Consider the following 25,221-nt stretch of genomic DNA (forward strand, 5'->3'; position numbering starts at 1 on the left):
CCCAAAGTGGCACTTGGACGAGTTGAGTTGCAGGCTGGCACGTCGGAAAACAGCAAGAATGGCCGTCAGACGCGTAGAATGACTCACAAATGTGGGTGGAAAAACTATGACGTCATCGTCTAAATAACATTCACAAGTGGGCCATTTATATCCGTGAAGTAGAGAGTCCATCATGCGCTCGAAGGTTGCCGTGGCATTACAAAGACCGAACAGCATAACCTAGAATTGATAAAGCCATCCGGTGTTACGAAGGCAGACCGCCTTCGTAACACCGAGATGACATCGACCGCCTTCGCGGTCGATGTCATCTACAGAGATCTGCCAGTACTCAGATCGAAGGTCTATGGACGAGAAGTACTTGGCTTGGTGTTATCAATACGTGGCAGCGCGTAGGTGTCTTTGCCTGTGATCTTAATCAGACCTCAGTAATCGGTGCAAAAGCGCCAGCTGCCATTCTTTTTTTTAAGGACAAGTGGGCATGCCCACGGACTAGACGAGTGTTCGACGACGCGGTTGTGTCTCTTGTGGAATGTGGTCATTTGCAGGTGAATCACACCCGACGCGCAGTCAAAGAGGGCGGAATGAGATGATAAGAAGTGTAATCGTAGCATAATGTCACGAGGGCACTGTTCCAAAACTGCAAACAAAACAGTAGGGAGGTGCTCTGCGATGCTGACGCGAGCAGTGCATATTCCGAGCACGGTGGGCGTTCCTCCATCGGTGACGCGGACGGCTCGTGATGCAGCAGGTGCGAGGACTTTGTTCGGGTGGCGGCGCAATTGGGCACTCATCACATAGTTACGCACCAGTGTCGATCAACGCCGGAATGTTTACGCCGTGAACTATGACCCCAATCAAATCTTGTCTGCTCGGTAAAGGGAGCAGAGGAATTTGAGGTCGGATCGCCAGTCCAGCATTACCTTCGGGAGCTGCAGCAGTTAGTATTACGGAGAAGAGCGTCGGAGGTTCATTGGGGACGGCGGGCGATGAGCCTGGCGCGATAGGCACGAAGGCCGACGTGCTGGTGGCGAACGGTACTGGTAACGGCTGAATGACTGTGAGGAACTTCCACATAGCAGTCGCGTTGGCGCTGCACGGTTGCTGGTCCAATGGAGGCTGGAAACGGCGTGGGGTCAGTCCGGGACGGCAATAACCATAAGCTGGTCGTGGCAATGAAGAAGCAATACGGTTGCGGCAATGGCGGGCAATGTGATAAATTCGACGGCAGGCAAAGCAGATTGCTCGATCATCTGTAGTTCGCCATTCGGCAGGGTTGCGATAGCCTAGAGGGTACCGCTGGCTAGGCAAAGGGTAAGGTCCAGTAGAGAGTCGTGAAGTTGTAATACAGCAGACGGAATGAACACCGGGATTTTGTTTTTGCGGACTAGTGCTTGAACAAGTGGTACCGCGGGCAAGCAGTTGGGATCACCGACGCGTGGACAAAGGGTGGCACAGACATTAATTTCACGCCTTCTGAAGTCCGCTGTCCTCGCATGAGGAAGTCGCTGCTGCGTTCGGCAAGCGGCCGAACGACATTGCAATGCCACGGCTTTTTGCCTGCTCTAAGCGTGGGCACTCCATGATTATATCGCCGACTGTCACACGATTCTTACACATTAACAAGTTAAAAGCATCGTCAGCGGTGACCTTCAAAACATGGTCGACCTTGTCCGACTCGCACTTGTAACTGTCAGCCTTGCGGCACAGAGCAAGGACATCCTGTATGTAAGCGACGTAAAATCCCGTGGAAGTTTGCGCACGAGTCACTAGGTATTTTTTAGCGGCGTTCTTCCGCCCGAATGGAGGGCCAACCAAGTCCTTCAGCGTCTGTTTGCACGTTTCCCAGTCCGTAAGCTCATCTTCGTGGTTCTCAACACTTTCGCTATGCCTTGTAAGCAGAACATCAGGTTGACCAACATTGCGATTGCATCCCATCTGTTGTGGGTACTCACACGCTCATACATGGCGATCCAATCTTGCACGTCGACGTTGTCGGTGCCGCAGAACGTTCCTGGATCTTTCGGATACGGCAGGACAACGGTTGGGGCTGTCGCCGCTGGCACAGGCGCTACGTACTCCGTCATAATGTTAATACCGAGGCGACGACCGCTGCGGAGATACGTGGTCTCTTGATGCTGATGTTCTGATGAGGCTGATGTTCTTTTTAAAGGCGTACTGACACATTTCCTACACTTTATTTCTTGTGTTATATGAAGTTCCGGGACCTCTGAACCTTCGAGCAAATGTTCGCGTTCCGAAGTGTGCCCTAAAAATTTAATACAATAGCATTTCTACAACCTGATATCGTTTCGTGTCGAATATCATGGCGTGACATCATGGCGCAGTATGTGATCACGTGGGAACAGGACATTGTGACGTTTCGACACTCTATCCGACTAGCTCGGTCGCCTGCGTGACGCTACATCATCCCTCACAATTATTAGGAGCATATGAGGCGACCGAATGAGCCGCAGCGACTATCAAAACGTCGCAATGTCCTGTTCTCACGTGACCACATACGTGACGTTCCGACCAAGTAGAGACGAAAGCGAAACTGGCTGCAGAAAGGGTATTGCGTTAAAGGGGTCCTGATACGCTTTTCTAGCTAATCATAGAATAGTCTCACTATTAAAAGATGTCGTCTCACGAATCTAATGCAGCAAAAAAAATTTCGAATCCTTCAACTACAAGTGGAGTTATCGCGGCGATACCCGGCTTTCCTTCTCCTTTAGTTTCTGCTAGCACGCTTCAAGCTACAATGCGAAGCCAAGAAGGCAACGACCCGGCCAAAAGTTGAGTGTCGCTGCGGCGAGAGAGCTTGTCGCGGCATCTCGTGGCGGCCGCGGTAGACTACGCCACGCAGCACGCCGCTGCGATCTCGGAGGCCATGCGCAACAGACGCAACTACATGCAGTGCAAAGATGAAGTTATGTTTCCTGTTTTTTTTGAGATCGCAGAATTTTCAACCTAAATTTAGCCACTATGCATCACTATGAATGCTCTCACGATCTCACCTGTCGCATCCCTTTGCCCCTCCCCCGGTACAGAGTAGCCAACCGGAGATAATCTCTGGTTAACCTCCCTGTCTTTCCTTTGCCTTTCTCTCTCTCTCTCACTCTCTCTCTCTCTTGCGATGAAGAAATTAGCCAGTAGCGTTGGTAGCCCAGCTGCTTCCGATGACGCTACATGACGACATTGCGTTAGAGAGAGCAAGCGAGTCTGCGCTGTGTTCGACAGTCGAAGGTCAATTTCCTGCTGCATGCGGTGCAGTAATGCTTGGCCCACATGCTAGTAGCCTCTACAACAGATAGGCAACGTTTTTCTTTCTTAGTTCAAAAATTCTTCAGGGCCTCTTTAAATTAAACTTAAATTGGGTGGCCAGTATTTTTCTCTCGGGTTTGCAGGTCGTTAACGCACAAAAGAGTCAATAGTATGTGTCAATATACCTGTAATATTTCGGCAAAACCTTCCCCGCGGGTGCTACAGGACAAAGCCGAGTTCTCATGTTTACAACGCTTCCTGTGATGCAAACTTGTGATGCAAAACCTTTGATTAGGCAGCATTTATATATCTATCTTGGCTCACCCACTTGTGGTGCAACAATGTTTTCACGCGCTCTGCTGCCTCTCGTTGTAATGTATGCGCATATTTGTTTGCCCAGAACTTCTTTCAAATGTCACTTAATAACCTCGTCTTTTGCACAATCCTCGGTCCCCTAGCGTCGCTTTCGGGCCATTAAACCAGAACTGCCCAACAACATATCTTGCTTAATTTATTCCCCAGGTGCGGGACAGCAAAGTGTCTTGGAGAAAGCAAGAGCACGATTATTTATTTTGAAATCTAGCCGTATAGCCTGCGTCGAGGGAAGACATGAAAGGGAGACAAAAACATAGACAAGCTGCAAAACGCGACGTCACGAAGTTGTGGCTGTCGCGTTTCGTACAGGGAAAAAGAAAACAACAAAAAAGCAGTACAATACTTACTTGCGGGAACTTTGCCAGGCGCAGTCAAGTTCTGACAAATTACTCGGCACGAATTATAGTTGAATGTGACAAACTAAAGTAAAACGTGAGCGTAGACGTCGACTCTATTTTACTGCACTTTGTTCCTTTGCTTACACACGAGCAACATGTTCATTTCGTTTACTTTATTTGTCATTGATGCCACGACATTTATATTTTAAAGCGCAGCTCTTGGGCGCCCTTTCCTGCGGCGAGCGTCGGCGTTGTCCCTCGTAACTCAGCGAACGAGCTCAGGGAAATATGAAAGCGCACGTGGAGCGCACCGGGAGATCTAAGAAGAGAGCGCGAGGAGGAAAGTGGTGGAGGCTAAAGCCCCTTAAACTTCGTAAAGTAGTGCCACGCTTTGAAGAATGCCGCCTCCTCGTCGCGCGCTCTGGCCGAGGCTGACGCCGCGTCGCTATTGGCCTAATAGCATGACGTGGACCCTCGCGCTGTGCATCAGCGCCATTTTTGCTCGAGAAGCGTCTACGGAGTGGCGAGGGGCGCATGTTGGCGCCGTTGCTACGCTCGAGCAGTGTAGGCGGCGCCATGGTCAAGGAGAGAGCGTGAAAGAGAGGAGAAACGAGGAGGAGGAGAGTGTCGCTACTTTACGAAGTTTAAGGAGCTTTAGCGGAGGCTAGTACGGCGAAAAAGGGAGGAGGAAAGCAGAATGCAGCACGAGACTACGAGATGGCGCCATAGTATTTGTAATCTGTATGCGCGACGGGAAATGTGTAGTACTTTCTGGAGTCTAAGCGGGCACCAGTGATTTCACTAGAACATTCGACGAGTCATGTATAAAAGCTGACGTGCTTGACCCGCAGATCAGATTTTCGACGATTGCAGACTCTGCTCGCCGCTATTATTGTGCTTGAGTGTTACTTGTTTTGCAACGCTTAGCTCCGTTTGCAACGTGCCGCACGAGAGGGATCGTCCGCGCCAGTCAATATATCGCCAAGTGAAAACACGTCTAGAGTAGCGCTGAAATTTTGCATTAGGGAGTTCGAATTGAATTCCAGGGTTTTATGTGCCAAAACCCCGATGTGATTATGAGGCACGCCGTAGTAGCGGACTCCGGATTAATTTTGACCTCCAGGGGTTCTTTAACGTGCCCCCAATGAACGGGACAAAGGCGTTTTTTGCATGTCGCCTCCATATATATGCGGCCGCCGCGGCATGGATTTGATCTCGCTACCTCGTGTTTAGCAGAACATCACCATAGCCGCTAAACCACCGCGCCAGGCAACGCATTAGGTTGTATCGTAATCGTCGGTGAATTCTTTTACCATGTCATTTATTCCATGAGCTTGTAGGACGCAAATGCTATACTATGTAGCTGAACCGTAGTGAAGGCCTACAATTGGTAGCTACAAAAATAAATAACTAAACAGGCACGCATATCAAACACAATATTGGAGTGTAAATGATGCGGAGTTCGCGAGGTAGCCGCCTGCAGTGCTGTATGCCACGAGCACAGCTTCTTCGCTTGTAGCTGTCAGCTGTCTGCGTCACGAGGACGAATGCGATGTATGATATATACTTGCCTAGGGAAGAACGTGCGAGGAGAAGTGCATGCATAGGGAAGTGGTGAAGCATCGTGATTACATTCACGGTCTCATAACTCTTGTTATAGCAAAGGAAGTGGCACATACTTTCTGGGGGATTGGGCAAGATTGGCCAGCCCGAGGTTGACTTAGCCAGTGGCACATGCTCAGTGACTCAATATGTCTAGTGCGCCAGAGAACAGCTAGCGCTAAGTTGTATACTCGGGCACGTGACAAGTTATCCAAGTTGTCTATACGTGGGAAGACATCAGCCAGCACACACCCAGTGACCCAAGTTCTTTATAGGCATACCTCCACAAATATATCCGGTGAAGAAATGCCGAGAAGTGCCAAATACCGTTGAAGTTGTCAAGAAAGCATCGCTTTAAAAGTAGAGTGTAGAAAAAAGAACATCTTTCACCACACAATTACTGAACTACATGCACTTAAAGGGACAATAACAAGAATACTGGAGAATATGAGTGAGATCTGCGATATTTTAATCAGCTAGAGAGCGAAGAGCTCTTGCACCCCGGCAGCACTGGAATTACTGGTTGACATAATTCACTCGATCACACGGACGCTCTAATTTGTTCACTGTGTTCTACGGGAACTTTTGTGCGTGTGCGGTGTATGACAGCGTGTATGTGATACGTGAGGGAATCAATGACGGCACCTATACCCACCGCTCTGGATCACTGCCGACACCGTTCTGCTGCTCAGCACGAGGTCGCAAGTTCGATTACCGGCAGCGGCTTAACGATCAGAGTCGAATGCAATAAACGCTCCTGGAAAAACACCTTATTTGCACGTAAAGAGCCTTATGAAGTCAAAATGTGTCCGTTCCCAAAACCCAGAGCAAATCATTACGTTGTATGCATGTAATTTCTTGTGATTCGGAACAATGAAGGAAGGGTCTAACCGCACATTCAGGCTTGAAAATTATGCGTAGCTTTGGGCATTGTCACGTTTGACCTTCTTCGGTTTGCCTTCTACTATTGTCCAAAGGACGGAGAGAGCATTATTTGATGAGAACCCTAGTCTGAATGGCCTTGGTTGACTACAAAAGGTACAAGCTCTTTTCACTTTCAGTTTTTTTTAACAAAAGTAGAAATGGCACAAAGAAAGTCGCGTGTTATTGCACGCAATTTTCTGGCGGTTCAGGCGTCAGATCCTTTGCGCTTTCGCTGATCGAGATTGATTAATCGCTTTCAGTGCATATAATGAACTGCACCAACGTGCTCTGCCCACTTCGCTGCATTGGCGCGTGCCCCTATGTGGTGATTTTTTTTTTCAGCTGCCTCGGGAACGCAAATTAGATTAGCCTAGCCAGCTGGTTCTTGATTGACGATTTTGCGAGCCGACTGTGGTATGAGCAGCGCACATCACAGCAGCCGCCTCATTTCTCATCATTACTTCATCTCCTTTCTCTTTCTTCGGGCCTTGGTGCATTACTCGTTGATTGCGTAAGGCTTGTAGGAAACTGGCTACGGAAAGTGAACACCTTTTTTTCCTAAACCTTACGAGAAAGCATTGTAATAAACAGTTCGCTGGTGTGTTTCTTCTGCTAGGACCAGCTCAACCGCATAGCTTTTGACGGAATCAGGCCATAACGCTATTTAGAAAGAGCGTGAAGGCGAAACAATCATTGATGTGGTTTCGCGAAGAGCTGCACAGTTGTATATGAGGAACATTCCACAGTGAAGGGTTCCGAAGAGACGTTGTCCAGCTGGGGTTGTTTAACCTGAGGGTTGTTGAAATCCGTCTCATTCCCTTCCCTCTCCGAATTACGCCCCACTACGCCCTGTGCGCAGGAACCTAACCTGCGGCCTGGGGGTCTGTCACAAAACACTACTGCCACCTTGCAACTGCGGAAAGTGAACTCTGACATTCCGACGTCTCCTGTACTTTGAAAATGAGCATATTGCAAGTTACTGTACTCGAAGAGCAGCAAGAATATTCGTAACGATTACGTCACGTCTTTTCCGACACGTCGTTAATGCGAGAGCGGGCACACTCCTGACATCGATCGCGGAGTGTTCTGCGTACACGCTTGAAGCAGCACGGTATCGTGCCACACCAACCTTTGCAAGCTCTGCTTACCTTCACTCGCTTTACTCATTCGTCCGATACTCGTAACAGAACCGGGTGTCGTTCTTAAAAGCAGAATCAGCTCTGTCACACCACCTAGGTAGCGCAAGGGCTTTTCACTTCGATCCATGACGTCATGCTCACCGACCCGAAATTTCCATTGCCAAGGCTGGCGTGTCAAAAGCGGTGACGCCGTACTCGGGAGCATCCCCATTAGATTCCATGGCAGCCGGTCACGTAGCGTGACGTCACGAGTCGGAGTGAACAGGCCTTGTGCTATCTAGGCTGCATGCACCCTTGCGCAACATCGTCAAATTACCGCTCTGTCCCTGCTACCCAATTTTTTTTTACAGCGCCCGTGACCGCCCAACCTTTATCATCCCACCAGTGCGCATATTGCATCGCACAGTCCATGCCCTCCGATTGAGTGGCCGGCAGCGCACCCACACTATCTCTTTCCCCGCCTCCTTCTTTCCACGCGCAGCTTCACAGTAGAGCTTTTTCCATATTATCGCCGGGATCACTTGCCCGTCAGCCTTTTTTGAAATGTAACAGACGGCCTGTCACGTTCAAACATGTGCTTAAGTCTGTTAATCATTTCTGTTATTCACATTTCTTGAAATACCTCCTAGAGCTGTCCCTGGGGTAATAAACTGAAACAAAGCCACGGGAAAAGTTCGTTCGGTAGATCTCGTGCAGTATACCGACGATGTAAAAAGAAAAAAAGAAAAAACCACGTCGCTACAGCTGCTTTCGTCATTGTTATGTCATGGTGTTTGCTGCATTGAGGTAGAAAAAGAAAACGCCTGAAATCAGTGTGCAAAACTGATTAAAGCTTGCACCTCTGTTTCGATATCTACAGGTAAATCTAGCTGAGCATGACATGCTAGCGCTGCTATTTGAAAAATAACAGACGTATGCTGTAATTTTGTGCATGTACTTGAAGCGCGCGCTTACAGCTCGAAGAGCGCACTTGTATTAATTTCTTTAAGAACGGTTCTTTCGTACGCGTTCTCCTGCAGAATCGGGTCAGAAAAGGGGTTGTAATGTACTATTAAAGTTTCTAGAAAAAGCGAGGGTAAGGTCAGTGATCTTTTCTTGGAGCACGAAAGCCGGTCACAGAAAGGATCCGAATTGAATATTTCTTGCTGAATTATATTAGTCATTCCCTTTTTGAGCTTATTGTGTCGTTCAGAAGTTTCCAGTATGATCTCTTTTGACGCACGACGGCTTTCCTGTAGCCGCACGACCAATACGTTCACTGCAAAACCTCTTAGTACGCTTCATCTGTCTCGTAAATCCTACTGAATGATTCTTTGCTGCATCCCTCTGTCAAGCTGGCGCTAAACTCCTTCCTTATTATTTTTTATTTTCTCTCTTCTCCGGTGCCTAAACGCGCGAGCACGCTACGAACGCGTGGCGGAAATCGGATTTCAATGGCTCGGATCCTTGCGACGAAGCCTTCGCCGAGAGCGTTATTGCGAACGTTGAAACCCGCGTTGGGCGACGCCGGGACGACGAAGTGTTCAGCGAGAAGGCGTCGAGTTGCGCACCAATTTCGCAGTTTCGTTGCAGCCTACAACGCTTCCTTTCTACAATGTGCAATCCGACTCTACCGCCACCTAGCGAACACTGCTGCTGTGAGCGAGGCATTTGTTGCGAAATGACATTGCTTATAAAGAACGACGCTTCACGAGCGGATGATTCCTTCCCTTCCCGCATAGATCGAGGCTATATCGCGTGTTTTAGAGTTTTAGACACTAACAAAAGCCGGCGCATGCGCATTAAGGGAACAGCTCAAGGTATACCGCCATCGTGGCTTGTATAGTGCGCAAACTTTCTAGCTGCACAGCTCAAACGAATACTGTTACGATGTAACTTAAAATGACAGAGAGCCGTGAGGTTCGTCGGCAAGTTCCAGCCAGTTAGATAAGCACAGCTAGAGGATACCCCTCTGTATCGAGGTGGCGTCCTCTCGCCGTCAACGGCATCAACAGAATATCCTGGTGCTGCTGGATGAGGGCCTCCACTGTACTGGCCGCTTGCGGGAAAGGACGTTTGGAGGACACCAGTCTTTCCGCTGCTGCATGCTGTTCAGAAACGGGCACTCGTGCGAAAAGGCCTCGCACTGTGCTAGTAAGACTCCTTATGTTTGAAGGCTTGGAAGGTAGCGCACATTCGGTCGCGTAAAAAGAAAAATATTCTTCTGGTTCCATGCCGCCAACTTCCGAAAGGTTGGCGTCCTTCCAAGTGTTTGGAACTACCGTAGCAGCCGAGCACCTGGCCGGAAGCACGCTTGTACCTGTCTTGCCATTAGGTAACCTGCAGCAGCACTCATATGCCTCCCACAGCAGTGGTGCGTGCTCGACTATTTCACCAGAGCTCGATTAGAAAGTGCCACTGAAAAGAAAAAAAAAAGAAAAAAAACCCCCTAACACACATTTTTTCAGCTCCGGGTTTTGCACGGCCTTACACCGAAACTAAGAAGTTTCTTCCCAAAACGAGTTACATCGTTTTGGGGAATATTCCGAGGAAGTGCCACTTAATCGAGGTTATTAATTTAACGAACTTTACAAATTAATTGCTTAACATTGGTACCTACACCGATCTCTGTCTTTATTTTATTCATTCACGAAGTGCATTACCTTAGCATGGTGTACTATATTTAGCATTAAAGGTATCGCCTCGGGATATATTCCGTTCAGTTATCCGTGTTCCGCGCGTCGCGGTGGATAAGCGGTTTAAGGGCCCCCTGCTGTTAAGCACGGGTTTCAGGTTCGATTGCCGATCACAGTGAACACGCTTCGGTGCTCGGGGAACGTGAGAATGCTCGCGTATAGATCGAGCCTTGGATGCACGTTAAAGAATGGCATTCCATGAAAATTAATCCGGAGTCCTACACTACCGTGTCTCTCGCAGCCTCTGCGTTGCTCTAGGACGGGAGATCATCTCATTCTCTGTCTCAGTTACCTACATTATTTTCCGGACTGACGTTAGTCTTGTCTTCTAGTTTTGTTGTGAAATATTTTCAGCAATGCCCGAAGCCTGAAATGTATTCATGCTGTCTCGTTTTCTGACGTTAAAGTAAAAGTTCCCTGTCGTAAAAAACGGAGCAACGAAGTGATACGCGGACCGGCATAACAATATCTGTTGGACCACTGCACTTCGACTACACGACACAGATCTTGCTAGGAACAAACTGGTATAGCATGGAATAAAGAGTTTGGTGTTCTCGTACTGCGAGTGGTAACGTGCACCATCTGTCGTGGACGATGTTAATAATCGGGTTGAATTAAGCAGGAAAAGATATATTCGCACACGCGAATAATGAACGCGTTTGTGTTTCGAAAATCAATTGAACCTAAACCTTGGTCGTCATGTTCATCCAACTGCACCCAATTTCTTTTTTTTTTTTTTGCATAGACATATGTTCCTTTTTTTCTTTCAATTTTCCCCCTTTTTTGTTCAGAAATGTCGAAGAACAACCGTGCCTTCATAGCTAGCATACCATTAATGAGTCTCATTCACGCCTTATTTTCACGTCCCACGGTCATAGACCAAATTTTCCGTCGAACACAATCCAGGCAAATATCCGTAAGTAATAGTAAGTAATATGGCTCAGAATAATGAATTTAGGCTATATCGTTGGCTCAGCTTTCGTTGACTTCAGTAAAGCATTTGACACCATCTGTCATAACATTCTTTCCTACAAGTTAGAAGCTCTGGGCATTCGTGGCCCAGCTCTTTTGCTCGTCTGCAGTTATCTGACTAACATAACGCAAGTTGTAAATTTCGGTGGTTCACTCTCACGTACCAAATTAGTCACTATGGGTTTCCCACAAGGCTCGCTCTTAGGCCCTTTACTTTTCCTCGTGCACATTAATGATCTTCCTCGCTATTTAACTAGTACTTCATCTATACTATATGCTGATGACACCACTATATTTACTAATAGCAAATGCATAAACACAGGAATAAACCGACTAAATTCTGACCTAAACAATTTATCTGTGTGGTGCACACGTAATAAACTTCAGATAAACCCTACGAAAACGCAGTTTATGCTTTTTCATACACATGCACGTGTCATTGCGCCCGTACCACCACTCGTCTTACAAACTCCTATTCTTTCATTTGCTGGTGAAGTCGTGTTCCTTGGCGTCAAACTTGGCCCCCACTTTAAGTTTAACTTGCACGCTGACATGATCTAAAAAAATGCTTGTGCAATAAGAGTACTAATTTTAACGCGCTCGCATTTTCTACAAAACATAAGCACTTCACTTTATTACGCATTTATACATTGCCACATAGAAAACTGCAACTCAGTTTGGGGAAACATATTCCACGCTCATAACACGTATGCAACATTTACAAAATGAAGCCTTGAGGATAATCAATTTGTCTAGTTACATGTCACATGCAGTACTAATTTTCACTTTTTTGATGATACTACCATTACGTTATATGATCCAGCTCGAATTAGTTTTACTAATACATCGCGCACTAAACGATGAAATCAGTTTAGATAGATTTAATATATCTGCTCTTACGAACGCTAACAATGCGAGGTTTTCGTCTAACAGCAATATTTTACTCCCTCGAATAAACACTAATTATGGGATGTTTACTGCCCTTATTACGGCTATTAAATACTGGAATAAACTACCACCCCGTAATAAAGCCTGCCGCAATACATTAATATTCAAGAGAGACACGAAAACAAATTTACTAACGAGACTACTGGCCAAAGACTCATTACTATGAACATATATTGCATACAAATTTATTTTACAGTTTTCCATGCTTCTGTATTTGCCTAACGTATCACTTTTATTCTCTATCTCCAATTGTTTTGTACATTTTTTTCTTCTTAGAAATTTTTCGTTATTACTTCCTTCTGTATTTGCCTAGTGTATCGCTTTTATTCGCTATCTCCCATTGTCTTCTTTATTCTTTGTCCTTCTTAAAAATTTAAAGTTTTTTGTTGCCAGCATATATTTGACTTGTACTTCGCATATTGTAAACATATTTTGGTTTCTAATTATTTGCTACATTAACCTCGTGCTTTTTATATATTTCATTCCTATGTTTTACTAATATGTCAATTACTACATTTTTATGTACTGATGCGCAGTATCTATTTCATTTACTCGTTTGACTTGAACATCAAATATTATAAGTACCTTTCTTGTATTTGACTATCTGCTTCACTAACTTTGTGTAAACTGATGTCTGTCACTGCTATGTTGCCATAATGTATTAATTAGTATATTGTTAAATTACTAATAGGAGGTCCCCCTGACAGTTTTTGTAACTCCGGGACTTCCTTCTGTACTAACGATGAATGATGAAATAAATAACTAAATAGAAGCAAAACACGTGAAATTCCTACTATTGTTACACTGTCATTTTCATTCCAGTCGGTTTGGCCCTAATCACGCAGTTTTGACACCTGCGGCACGTTTCTCGAATCAATTTTCTTCCATGCTTCGAGAAAGAGTTCGATGACACCTTATTTTAAGGCAGGTTTCGCCGTTCGACGAATATTTCTAGAGCTTTACCAAACTGACGCTTTTTTGACCCGAATAGAAGTGACCCGATCACTTGAATGGCTCCAGCCGCAGCAGCTTCCGGTGATATATTGAATAGCTCTGGCGAAAGGGAATACTTATATTGCCTACTGTCCACGGCTTTTCTATTATGACTATCCGGTATGAGTGCGTACAATCTCAGTCTTAATCCAACTTTGAGCACCGCGTGTGCAATGGGACAATACTGACAGCAACGTTTGTTGCGTGAAGTGTCGATATCTTGTATCACACTTAATTGACCTAGTAAACAAAAAAATGGTCTCACTTTATAAGGACGTTTTTAAGAATAAAACAGCATTGGCAAATGGAGTGGCCTCTAGCTATGCATGAGGCCCTTCTAACCTGCGATATAAACAAACACCGACTGATTGACTGATTTATGTCATTTTATCTAAAGAAACACAGATGCAATACGATGCTTAGCATAATGTAAACCTCCGAATTACCTTCTACAACTAGAAATTCACTAACACGCACCCAAAGCTCGGCCCAACAGCGTTTTAGAATTTATATCCTTTCGGTCCGCAGTCGCCGAAAAGTGGAACCTGCGACGTTGGGTTTAGCAGCAATGAATCACGACGACCAAGTCACCATCGTGGGTAAACATACCCTAAACTTTGTAAGAACTAAATAATGTGGTAAAGTTTTGTTGCCCGGCTGCATTAACTGGTGAGCTTATCTTTGTTCTGAAAGTTCTAATAACGCACCTGCAAAACTGCAATTATGCTATGTTCACCACGTGATTTAAGTATCTTAAAAATAAACTGGCGATAATTCGACCTTTAAATACTTCCACCATGAAGCTCGACGCACGTGTAACCATAGTGACAAGCACAATAAACCGTTAAGTAAATAGCACTCGTTGCAGCAGGAGCCTACAATGTTATCGCAGCAGCACTGGAAGTGACAAATTACACCAGGGAACGTCCCCTATAGCCTTTGATGCTGCAGCCATCTTTTTTTTGTGCAATCCTAGCTCTTTTCGTTTTGCCCTTGCTCAGTCGCTTCTTTTTAAGTGAAATTCAGGAGCTGAACGTCCAGACCTTGGCTTCTGCCAACACCGTTCTTTTCGAAAGCGCCTGGGAGAAGGTTGGGACCTTTATCACAGCATGGTTTTCAAGACTCTTCTTCATGTGAACGAAGTTTTTTTGGCAGGCACGTCTTGATGAAAGCTTTGAAATGGTGCACATAACTTACGGGAACTTTTGTCGCCAATGCGCTTTTGTCAAACGCTTCGTCTGTTGTTGGCAGGCGAGATAGGCTGCTAAGCGGGATGAATGCTGCAAGGACTCTTTCCCTTCTTTCGTGACAGCTCATTAGATAACCTCATTAATTTCGTACATACTGGACGAAACAGCATTTAGTTCTGGTCTTAATCGATAAAGCGAAAAGAATTCTGAAGTTTACTTTGTTCTTTGCGCTCAGTATCTCCCGCTCGCAATACGTTTAAGCCACCCTATAATTCTCGCATTAAGTGTAGTCCCGGGGCAGAGGCACTAACAAGAAATCACCAGATTCCAATGTATTTTTCGTTTCCTTCTGTCGATTAATGAAAACAGCAGCTATTAGCCCATGGCTCTTCGATTAATTTATACACTCTTGCGGGGTCTTCAGAAACTTACCTGATCACATCCCTTGATTGAGCGGCTGATTTTAAAGTTGAATTGAAGGGGACAAAGCTTTCTAAAATGGTCAAGTGAAACTGAGATATCAGGACAATACATGTCTTCGCGCCACTATTGCTGCTTCTACGTCGTCGTTGAACAGCAGGCACCTCGTCATTGACATTGTGTCCTCACTGTTGCGTGGTGCGGATCACTGCTTTGGGCACACACACCTAACACACAATTATTTACTTACGAAAGAAGACACACCAACATGCGAGAAATGCCAAGAACCACTAACAGCCATGCACACATTACTGACGTGTACACACAATGCAATACACAGAAGAACGCTTTTGCACAAATTTTGCACATACCTTTACACCCTGCTCTAATTTTAGGTGATGATCGGCTAGTTCCATTATGTGACGTCCGTAAATTTCTAGGCGACACTGTATTTTTACATAAAATATAGATTATTAACACAGCCTTTTCATTCCTAAACAGGATTTTAAAACACCTCGTGTTTGGCGCAGCATAGCGTTCGCCGCTTTCGCGCCAGTAAACTACATTTAACTAACTAACTATTCACTGATTTGTTTAAGTCCGCATCTTTTTTGCTGTGCTTCAAAGCAAACGAACATGAACGCAAACAGACAAGTCGCATGCGAAGAGGCTAACTAACAAACAGACAAAGGAACAGACAAAAAGACAGACAGACACCAAATTAAATAAACATGCACAAAAGAAACAAACAAGGTGGGCCTATGGTGGTTAGGCTTGGAAACTCGACGGTATGGTGCCTACGGGAAAGTCGTCTACGCGCAAGAAAACGTGCTCGCGCTTTGCTATGCGCTTACTGTAAGCTACGTTGTGTTTTTCATTCGCTCGCGCGCGTGAAGGGTTAAAATAGAAAAATGATACGTGCTTCCTTTCTTCACCATTTTCTTTTCGCCATGTAGTTGCGTCACTTCGCAGAGACGTCTTCGAGACAGCTCTAGACGCGTTTTATTACTTAGCTTCGAAGCGGTCTTCTCAGTTGTCTACGTATATTCTGTCCGGTGCAGGCCAGAATCGGAACAAACACACTCTTAGACGCTCTTACATCCATGACGCGCATGAGAGAGAGAAATAGAGAGAGCCATTATTTTATAGGTGCTGTAGATGTTTGCCTGGCCCTACACATAGCATGTTACTCTAGCTGACATGACTTATGCATGAAATGACGCATTCATACTTATAGTACAGATGCAGACAGCATAGACAATTTAAATGCACAAGCGCACTAGAATAACGAGCAATTAGGGTGTTCAGGCCACTTTTGCGGGGACATACTAATGGAGCCTTCATTAAGCGGAACGCGTTCGACGCCCGGCTCACTGTGAGATTATATGGTACAGCTTGAAGGAAGTGCACGTATATTTAAAACAGACTTGAGGAGTGCTCCTGTGTCCGCAAGAAGCGTGAGAATGTACAAAAAAAATGAAACCGTCACCGCACACATTGCATGTACTACACAGAGACGATTGCGTCAACTGAAGTTTGGGCAAATAGTTAATCAAGTGACGTTTACTCGAATGCACTAGACACGCACCGTCACATTCTGACAGTCAAATCAGATTGCGAAAATCCCATTTGGGTCGGTTATCCGAACACGTGCGTTCTACCACTGCGCATCCCATCAAAGAGCACGCTGAAGCGCCACGCAACGACACTCATGAGGAGGACTTGTTGTTTGGCTAGTTGGTGTTTGCTTACCGACATAACGTAGCGCGAAGACACACAGAAGAAACACAGAACACGTCACAGGCGCCTGTGACGTGTTCTGTGTCTCCGCTTTGTAATTGTGTCTTCGCGCTACATTATGTCGGTAGACATTCCTGAGGGCTTACCCGCCTCTTTTAGAGAAAGGCTCGGGCAACAGTTGCAGTGAGTCGCCGCACGCCGCGTCAGCAGCCCCGGCCAACTTCAAAGTGAAAAACGTTATTGATATAACTGTTCCCATTCGATAAAAAAAATGGGAGGAGGGATAAAAAGTCGAAGTAGCGTCTCGAATTGGTGGCGCGTGTCAAGCGCGTCAAGGGACATGAGTTTAGAGCGGTAAATCATTTATTAGCAACTCTATTGTATATACTAGGAAAAAATAAGCTTACAATATGAGGAGGCAAACTTGCAGGCAATACTTCCCTATCAAGTTTTTGCGTCCAAACCAACGCACTTACAACGTCAATGTTATGTTACACATTTTAACGTATCGTTCCTCGTTTGGGGTGCTTTCATGCACAAAGATGTTGCAAGAAGGGGCCAGTTTGTGTTTCTAATTACTTCAGTCGTGTCCCTTCCTTAAAATGTTATTTGTGTAAGATATTGGCGCCCTTTAGTTGCGTGGGCTGCTCCTCTGTAAAGGGGATGAAATAAAAGAAATATGCTACAAACTATTGTTAAGGAAGCATTCATGTAAACAGTTCACAAACTCTCCCTTTTCACTACATTCGCTGACAAAGTATTAACTTACCGCGCCCTGAAGCTGACAAAATTAATAATGTCATAGCTGCTTTTGTGGTAACGAAGCCTTTCCACGTTTCTTTCACTTTCAAACCTTCCTGGCTTTTAAAGGCTCAGCTCGCCCTAGCTCAGACCAAATTTTATTAGAAGTCAGACATCCCTATCCAGCGTCAGGTTATACTCGTTCAATAATGCCTCTTCAAAAATAGTTCTGATTTCCCTAGAGACGAAGAATGCCCTTTGTTACGTTTTTGAATATCTCAGTCGCGTAACTGCGGCTAGCCGCAGAAAAACTGCAAGTCTCTTATTTAAATATACTGCTTTACCCAAATTGAGACTCGCCCAGGTAAGCTATTGGCGAAAACTAAAAAAGAACTGAAGGTGATTCCTTGTATGGAAGGTGCGATGTCTTGGAAGGTTGGCATCCGACATCTCTCTCTTCTTATTCTAGGTCGTATGCTTTGCAGTGACAACAAAACACTTCTCGATCATACATGAAGTTAACGGCGCGTAAACACTGCCCCACAAGGAGAGCAGATGCCCAGAAAAGCTCTGTGGGAATTTTACTGGAGATTTATTTTACCAATTTGTTTTTTTTACCACACCCAGGGGTATATACGTGTTCCATCCCTGTCTTAATTACGAGAGCCACCATTACGGCAAGGAGCCAGCCCGTTGACGTCGGGCCTCCGCAGCAGTGCGCCATAATCAGTCAGCCTCCACGGTGGGTGCTTTTCACAAGAAAGGCGCCTAATAGCTTATAGATCCGTGAGCACACTGTCCGTGAAAAAAAAAAAAAAACGGTCGCTTACTTACAGGTCCAAGTATTTAGGTTCTGGTGTGTCTAGCCACAGTTAACTATGGTAGCAGCGTATAAACGGGCTGCTAGATTTTTATGTATAAGTGAAATTTCAGCAGGCAGTACCTGGCGCTCAGTTTAACCGCGGATGGTGTGCCAGTGCAATTAGGTTGTAAGTACGCAAGCATTTGTACTAGTAAGAGTAGCAGTGCATATACATTAATGGTCACGACACAAGACCAGGCTTCTTTACACCTCTGCTGGAAATTGTCCTAACGAAAACGTTTTGTCTTAATCAAGATTTTTCCTGCCATAGAAGCCAAACGTAAACGATTTGCAGCTTTTGCCATGGAAAAGTACTGAAAACACAGGGAGAGATAAAGCACGAATAATGTCTTTGAGGGAACAGAAAGTGATCAGCCTAAGGTAACAGTCCTCTAGACTGCTACTCTGCTCACATGAAAGGGGAAAAGGAGCAAAAGATGCTTATGAGGACTCACGACGAGGGCAGACGGTAGGGTGTGAGCGTTTATTTGTTTTATTCGGTCCCCCACAGCGCCTTTAGCGCCTTATTGACATGCAACGTCGGCAGACACGAACATGCACTAGGTGCTCATCCAGGCCCGAATGACCCGTTGACAGTCATGAATCTATGCCTGTGTTAGTAAAAAAATTTGGAGAGCCTTGACGGCTCGCTCTGTTGAAGTAATGTCTGGCCAAGGGTCCAATAGCATTTCTTCATAAAGTGGCGTGCTGTCAATTGGTGCTGACAAAAAGGCCGATGTCTGTCGCTCACAGTCATATCGGGGACAAGCAACAAGTATGAGCCCCACTGTACTGAATATCGAGGACATGGAGCAGATCGAATAAAAACGTGGCTTGAGCCAGAGTACTATCGCTTCTGCTCCTGATAAAAGGATTCGAATGGCGATTAGAATGGCACGCTCCCATGCCAGACTTCAGGCAGGCAGGGTGGATGGCAAGAAATAGGACAGCTGCGCTGAGTTTCAAATTAATAGTTGCGTGCAGCGTAGCTTCAGTTGCAACCGTCGCAAAGATCAAAATGTGAGGCGATCAAAAGGCAAGGCCCGTGCCTGGGCAGAAGCTCGAACGATCCGCCGGCGCTGCAGCTAAGTACGCCGTTTCGAAAAAAAAGCCTTTTGTCCCGAAAAATACTTCACAACAACAGCAGCAAGCAACTACAGCAACAGAACGACAGGGATGTAAAATAGAGGACAGAAAACTCGGCAATCTGAGAACATATTCACGCAATGCTAAGTCCGCTTTTATTTCTGGAAATATCGCTTAGAATATACCCACTGTTCATTTTAGTGGCTTAGCGAAATCAATTGCCGAGACGTCGTTAGAGTTGTATTGCCAACAGTGAATGTGCCTTATTGTCTAGCATTATTTTGTTTTGTTTATTCTTTTAATTTTATATACTTTATATATTAAATTTCTATATTTATCAGGCTACTGATCCAAGAAAAACTGGAAACTTCATGACAACACCGTCATGCATGCACAACCATCAGCCAGCATCTTGCTCGCAGTATGATTTGTACGTAGCCTGCTTCTAGACTGTGGGTAAGTCGTGGCGTAAATGTTCATTATGCTGCACAGAACTGGTTGACATGAACTTAGAAAGGAGCTTACGAAAAGGCGAAACTGCGGCCGAGAGGGTCCCGAGTTCCGTTATTTTTATGCTGTATTTATCTCATAGAGGTTGCTTTATCCTCTATCATCGTCATCCCAGGAAGTGCAGGGATAATGTAAACACGCTCTCTTTCGCGTTGTGTCCTTTGTTGTTGTCATTGCTAATGTTGACGTTCGAGCTTATCCTCACATCCTCATGACTTTTCTTCCGGTTCCATGCCTACCGTGCCTCTTGCTTTTTCCGACACCTTTGCAAGGCTCCCTTAGGGCTGCGATAGTAGTTTCTGGTAAGGCGTCAACATCCTTGGTCGATACATTTCCTCGAACGCCTCGCAACATTCTTCGACAAGCATCGCTGTCTTTACTACGGTCTTCCTTGCGACGTCAAGGAAAGGTGATCGGAAGGACAGCTCTTCCGGCCCGATCTTGTCGATTTTGCTTAGTGTCTTACGAGAGCTGTCGACATTGCTGCTGATATTCCTTTACTTCTGCAGTACGTGGACTGTAATGTATAAATATCGCGCATGTTTCGTTTGGGTGCAGGAATAATTAAGCCTTTGTTTCGGCTCGTAAACATATATATATATATATATATATATATATATGTATATATATATATATGTATATATATATATATGTATATATATATATATAGAGAGAGAGAGAGAGAGCCTGTAGATTGTCTGCAGACATTTTGTTCACCGCTTTGGCTTCCCATAAACTTCGCAGTCTGCTGGATATTACGTCTATGTGCTGCATGTAGTCAAAATTAGCTAACTTTTTGTTTGGCGTACGCGTTAGTGTGGATTGGCTGCCAAAATAACAGAGATACTAACCGACAAACCAGTAATGCCATACATGCGCATGCTACCTCTAAACACTCTACAGACTTCACTGAAAAACAGAATCAGTTTCCGATGGGTGGCCCACACGTGATGATTCAGTGTGTCCCCACCTCTAACGCGAAAGTAGCGTGAAAAGAACGGGTAATCACGTGTATACGACCTAAATTCCCGGAAATACAATTACTACGCCAGCGACCTCCACAAGAGTAGACACAGGTGCAATAGCGCTGTCTATGTCGCGTCGTGTTCCCGTGTTGTGTGCCGAGGAATTGAATAAAAAAGAATAAAATGCAGATCCAACGCGCTTGTTGGAATCTATGTTTAGCGAAGCTTTATTGAAGTGTAATCAAATGATTTACAACTAACGGCGATGCGCAAAATTTTGTTTACCTTCATAATGTACAACGTCTAATCTCATGGACTGTTTATGCTTATGTTTACGAACACAAAGGTCACACGTTCGTTTTAATGTAATTTTTGTTTATACACTTCATCGCGCACAAGTTATGCCGAAATGCAAACTCCAAATCAGGCGGATGCTTAGTGTGAGAGGTACACGCAGCGATGTCGCCCGGACGAAGGCGATGCATGTTGCATGTCGAGAGAACAATACTGATGATAACAGGTATATGCACAGAAAAGCACGACACGTATCAAGTATCTGGTGAATTGGCCAGGAAAGCGCGCACCCGCAGGGGCACATATTTAATGGCTAATTAAGAAAAATAAAATAAATGAATGATAACGCTCAATATAATTAATTATTAAATGAGCAGATTGGTGCGCTTTAGAGGTATTTAAAAGCCGACATCATGTGCAGCTTTTATGTAGGAATCATAGTGGCCGTGCCCATCCTGGAGGATTGATCAGCAACAGGCACATACTTAGAGGCACATGCTGAGGGGCTAAGCCAAGGAAAATATAATAAATCATAAATTAAGTGAAGTATAATTCAGCATTATATAACAGATCTGTGTACTTTAGAAATGCCTGTGAGCGGACATAGCATGTTCAGGTTTTATGTAGAAAGTAATTGTTTGTTACGCCGAACATAGGTGCGCATACTTATTCAGCGTACGAGTGTTAAATCAGCCCATTCGCTAGTACTTTCATTCGGCAAACGTGATCACCATCACCTTTGTATAATCATCATCATCCTATTTTTATGTCCACTGCCAAGACGAAGGCCTCTTCCCGCGATCTCCCTTGTCTTGCACAAGCTGAGTCCTACTTGCCGCTGCAAACTCTATGGTTTCATCCCGCCATCTAATTTTCTGCTGTCCTCAACAACGTTTTACTTCCCTTGGCACCCATTCTGCAACTCTACAGGTGCACCAGTTATCTGTCCTACGCATTTAATAGTCCGCCCAGCTCCGTTTATCTCTCTAAATGTCAACTAAAATATTGGCTACGCCCGTTTGCTCTCTGATCCACACCGCTCTCTTCCTGTTTCTTGAAGGGGCTCTGAACCACTTTTTATTTACCGAAGAGGAGAAAGGCATTTGAAGTTAAGAAAAGGCTATTTCAGAAATACTTTGCCGCAAAAGATACTTCAATACGTTGAGTAGAAGCGGAGTTATTAGCAATAAAACACGGCATCCTTTGTGCTCCCGTTCCTTCTTCAATGTCTTGCACTGCGAAGGCTACGGCGCGATGGGGCGTGCCCATAACGACCCGCCTTCTAGATGTCACCATGGCGCGCAGTTCAAATTTCTTTTTGGATGTTAGCGTAGACGCCACGACTTTGCCTTTGGTGCCTGCGAAACGTACGCCAAACGCAGTCGTCCTCAATGATCCGAAGTGCGCTTAGCCAGTGGACTCGTGGCGGCACCCCACGGCGGCCGCGGTATCTACGCCACGTAGCCGACTGCAGCTCTATGTCAGCTATCGGCCAATAGCAGCCGTCTTAAGAAATGACGAAGTAGTGCGTCCGATGACGACATAAAGCGTCCAGAAAAGAGTGAGGACGGGGCCTTCTGTAGAAAAGGGAGCATTTGAGCGAACGGCGAGTTCGGGATCCGCTTGCGAGCTCCACGCACCGCGCACGACAGCAAAACTTGGGCGAGATGTTCACGCCAGCGTACGCTACCCGCGGACTATGTTATTTCACCAAGCCCGAAGGGTGGTTCAGGGCCCCTTTAATTTTAAGCCTAATATCTTATTGCGATAGCAGTTATATGGACATTTCAAGCAAATTCTTGCCGTAGCTGTCGCATTTAAATTCTGTATGCATTTAGGCATATGTATTGTATATGCCATGCCATGCTATATGACATGTGGTGTGTGCGGTTTATATTGCCACACCATTCTATCACTAAAGTTGCTCATACCAGCTCTTATATTTTCGACAAAATTATTCCTTAATATATTGAGAATCGGAACCCACAAGGATTGGTCACGAAGGAAAACACCGACAGCGCATGCCTTTTATCTTAAGTCTTCTCAGACATAACATAATAATAACATAATAACATAATAGTAACATAATATTAAGAATGCAAAACAGTGACAGAGTTCCTACCTGAATATGATGTAATATTATTGAAACGGCTTTGCAGAACCTTCGGGATCGGCCGAGGAAAGATGTTGGAAACATACCCGATACGGAAAAGTGATGGCAATGTTGCTAAGGAAGACATTGAATTTAATGAATAAACATAAATCAAATTGTTTAATGGCATGATTCAAAGAGAGGACCCCTAGCAGAACTGCTCATTTTATTTACCTTACGTTTACTTTAATTCGTATACTTCCACTACACCTACGAGTCCCACACTTCGTGTAATATTCTAACAGGTTGCCATTGCATTCATTGCTTTGCCTTTATGGCTAAACTGTTTTTCTTCTTCCCATCACCCGTTTCCAGGTCCTTAGCTTGTCTTCAAGCTTCTATGTTAACCTCAAAGTTTCAGCCCCACATGTTAGTACTGGTAGACTGCAATGATTGTAGACATTTCTCTTTAAACGATAGGGATAAGCACCCGGCAGTGATTTGGTAATACCAGCCGTATAGGCTTCAATTCATTTTTATTCTATAAGTTTCCTTCTCATCATCAAAATCCCTTGTGAGTAATTGACCTAGATAAACGTACTCCTGCATACGTTCTAGGGGCTGACTGCCAATCACGTATTCTTGTTCTCTTTTAAGGCTATGGAACATTGCCATTGTCTTCTGCATATTAATCTGCAATTCCTTTTCTATACACCACGCAACCTTCATTGGCAGTAGTGACGAAGAGGTTAGGGAGGCTCCTAGTGTAACTATCGATGAAGTTAGAATGGCTTTGCGAGACAACTCCAGGGGAAGAGCAGCAGGAGAAAACGCAATAACTGTTGATTTAAATAAAGATGCAGCGAATATTGTACTTGAAAAGCTTGCGGCCCTTTATACGCAATGCGTCATCACTTCAAGTCTACTACAGAGCCTGAAGAATGGCATTGTTATACTAATCCATAAGAAAGGAGGCGTTCAAGAATTGGGAAGCGATAGGTGCATTAGGGAGCCCATTTTCAGTATTGTATAAGATATTCACCATGATAATTTCCAATAGGATCTGGTCAACACTTCATTTCAATCAACCAGGAGAACAGTCTGGCTTCAGAAGAGGGTGTTCTACAATGAATAGCTTACGTGCCATCAACCAGGTAATTGAGAAATCTGTGGAGTAAAACCAACCTCTTCATATGGCTTTTCTAGATTATGAAAAGGCATTTGACTCAGTGTTAGTATTATGATTTTGTTTGAAAACATATATTCCACTTGACAAGAAAGGGAAAGCCAGGAGCAGTCTAGCAACTGCAACGGGAAGGGGCACAACACCTGCCTGCTCTTCAGAAAGGAGATTAAGTAGAGATGCCAGCAGTCATGGAGGAATTTTGTTTTCAAGGAGTACATGAAGCTTACGTGAATATCTTGGCAAATATCGATGAAGAGACCACAGCTACGTCAATTCTCCACAAGAAAATCTGGAAAATACTTATAAGTAAAGGGGTCAGGCAAAGCTAAACAATCTCGCCAATGTTTATTCACTGCATGCTAAGAAAAAGTGAACAACGTATTAGATTGTGAAAGAACAGGAATGAGGATCAACGGCGAATATCTCAACAACCAGAGCAGCAATGTACGTTTGTTCGTGTTGAATGACAGAGAAGTAGTTGTCGTGCCAAAAGGCACAGTGACAGAAGAAGAACAAAAGGCCACACAAACGCAGCGCTACTAGCAACAACGTTTATTTCGATCGCAGGCCGAACTATACCCCCCCCCCCCCCCCGCCCCTCCACGCTATGGCGCACAGTGATCACGTGAGGAAACTCAGCACATGTGTATACAAATGAGTTGGAATTCTCTATAGAAGTTAGAATTCTCAAGGAAGTGGTAAATGTGTGCCTAGCTGGCAATATTACGTAATTTTTCTTGTGGTGCTTTTGAGTACATTTGTTCAGCTTTCTCACATGATCAGTCGGCCCCATTGCGTGTGGTGCATGTAGTTAGGCCTGGGATCGAAATAAACATTGTTGTTGATAGTAGCGCTGCGTCAGTGTATCCCAGTATCTTCTTTTCCCGTGCCTTTTGATGCTACAACTA

Source organism: Dermacentor andersoni, chromosome 9 (genome assembly GCF_023375885.2).
Source record: "Dermacentor andersoni chromosome 9, qqDerAnde1_hic_scaffold, whole genome shotgun sequence".
Taxonomy (NCBI): Eukaryota; Metazoa; Arthropoda; class Arachnida; order Ixodida; family Ixodidae; genus Dermacentor; species Dermacentor andersoni.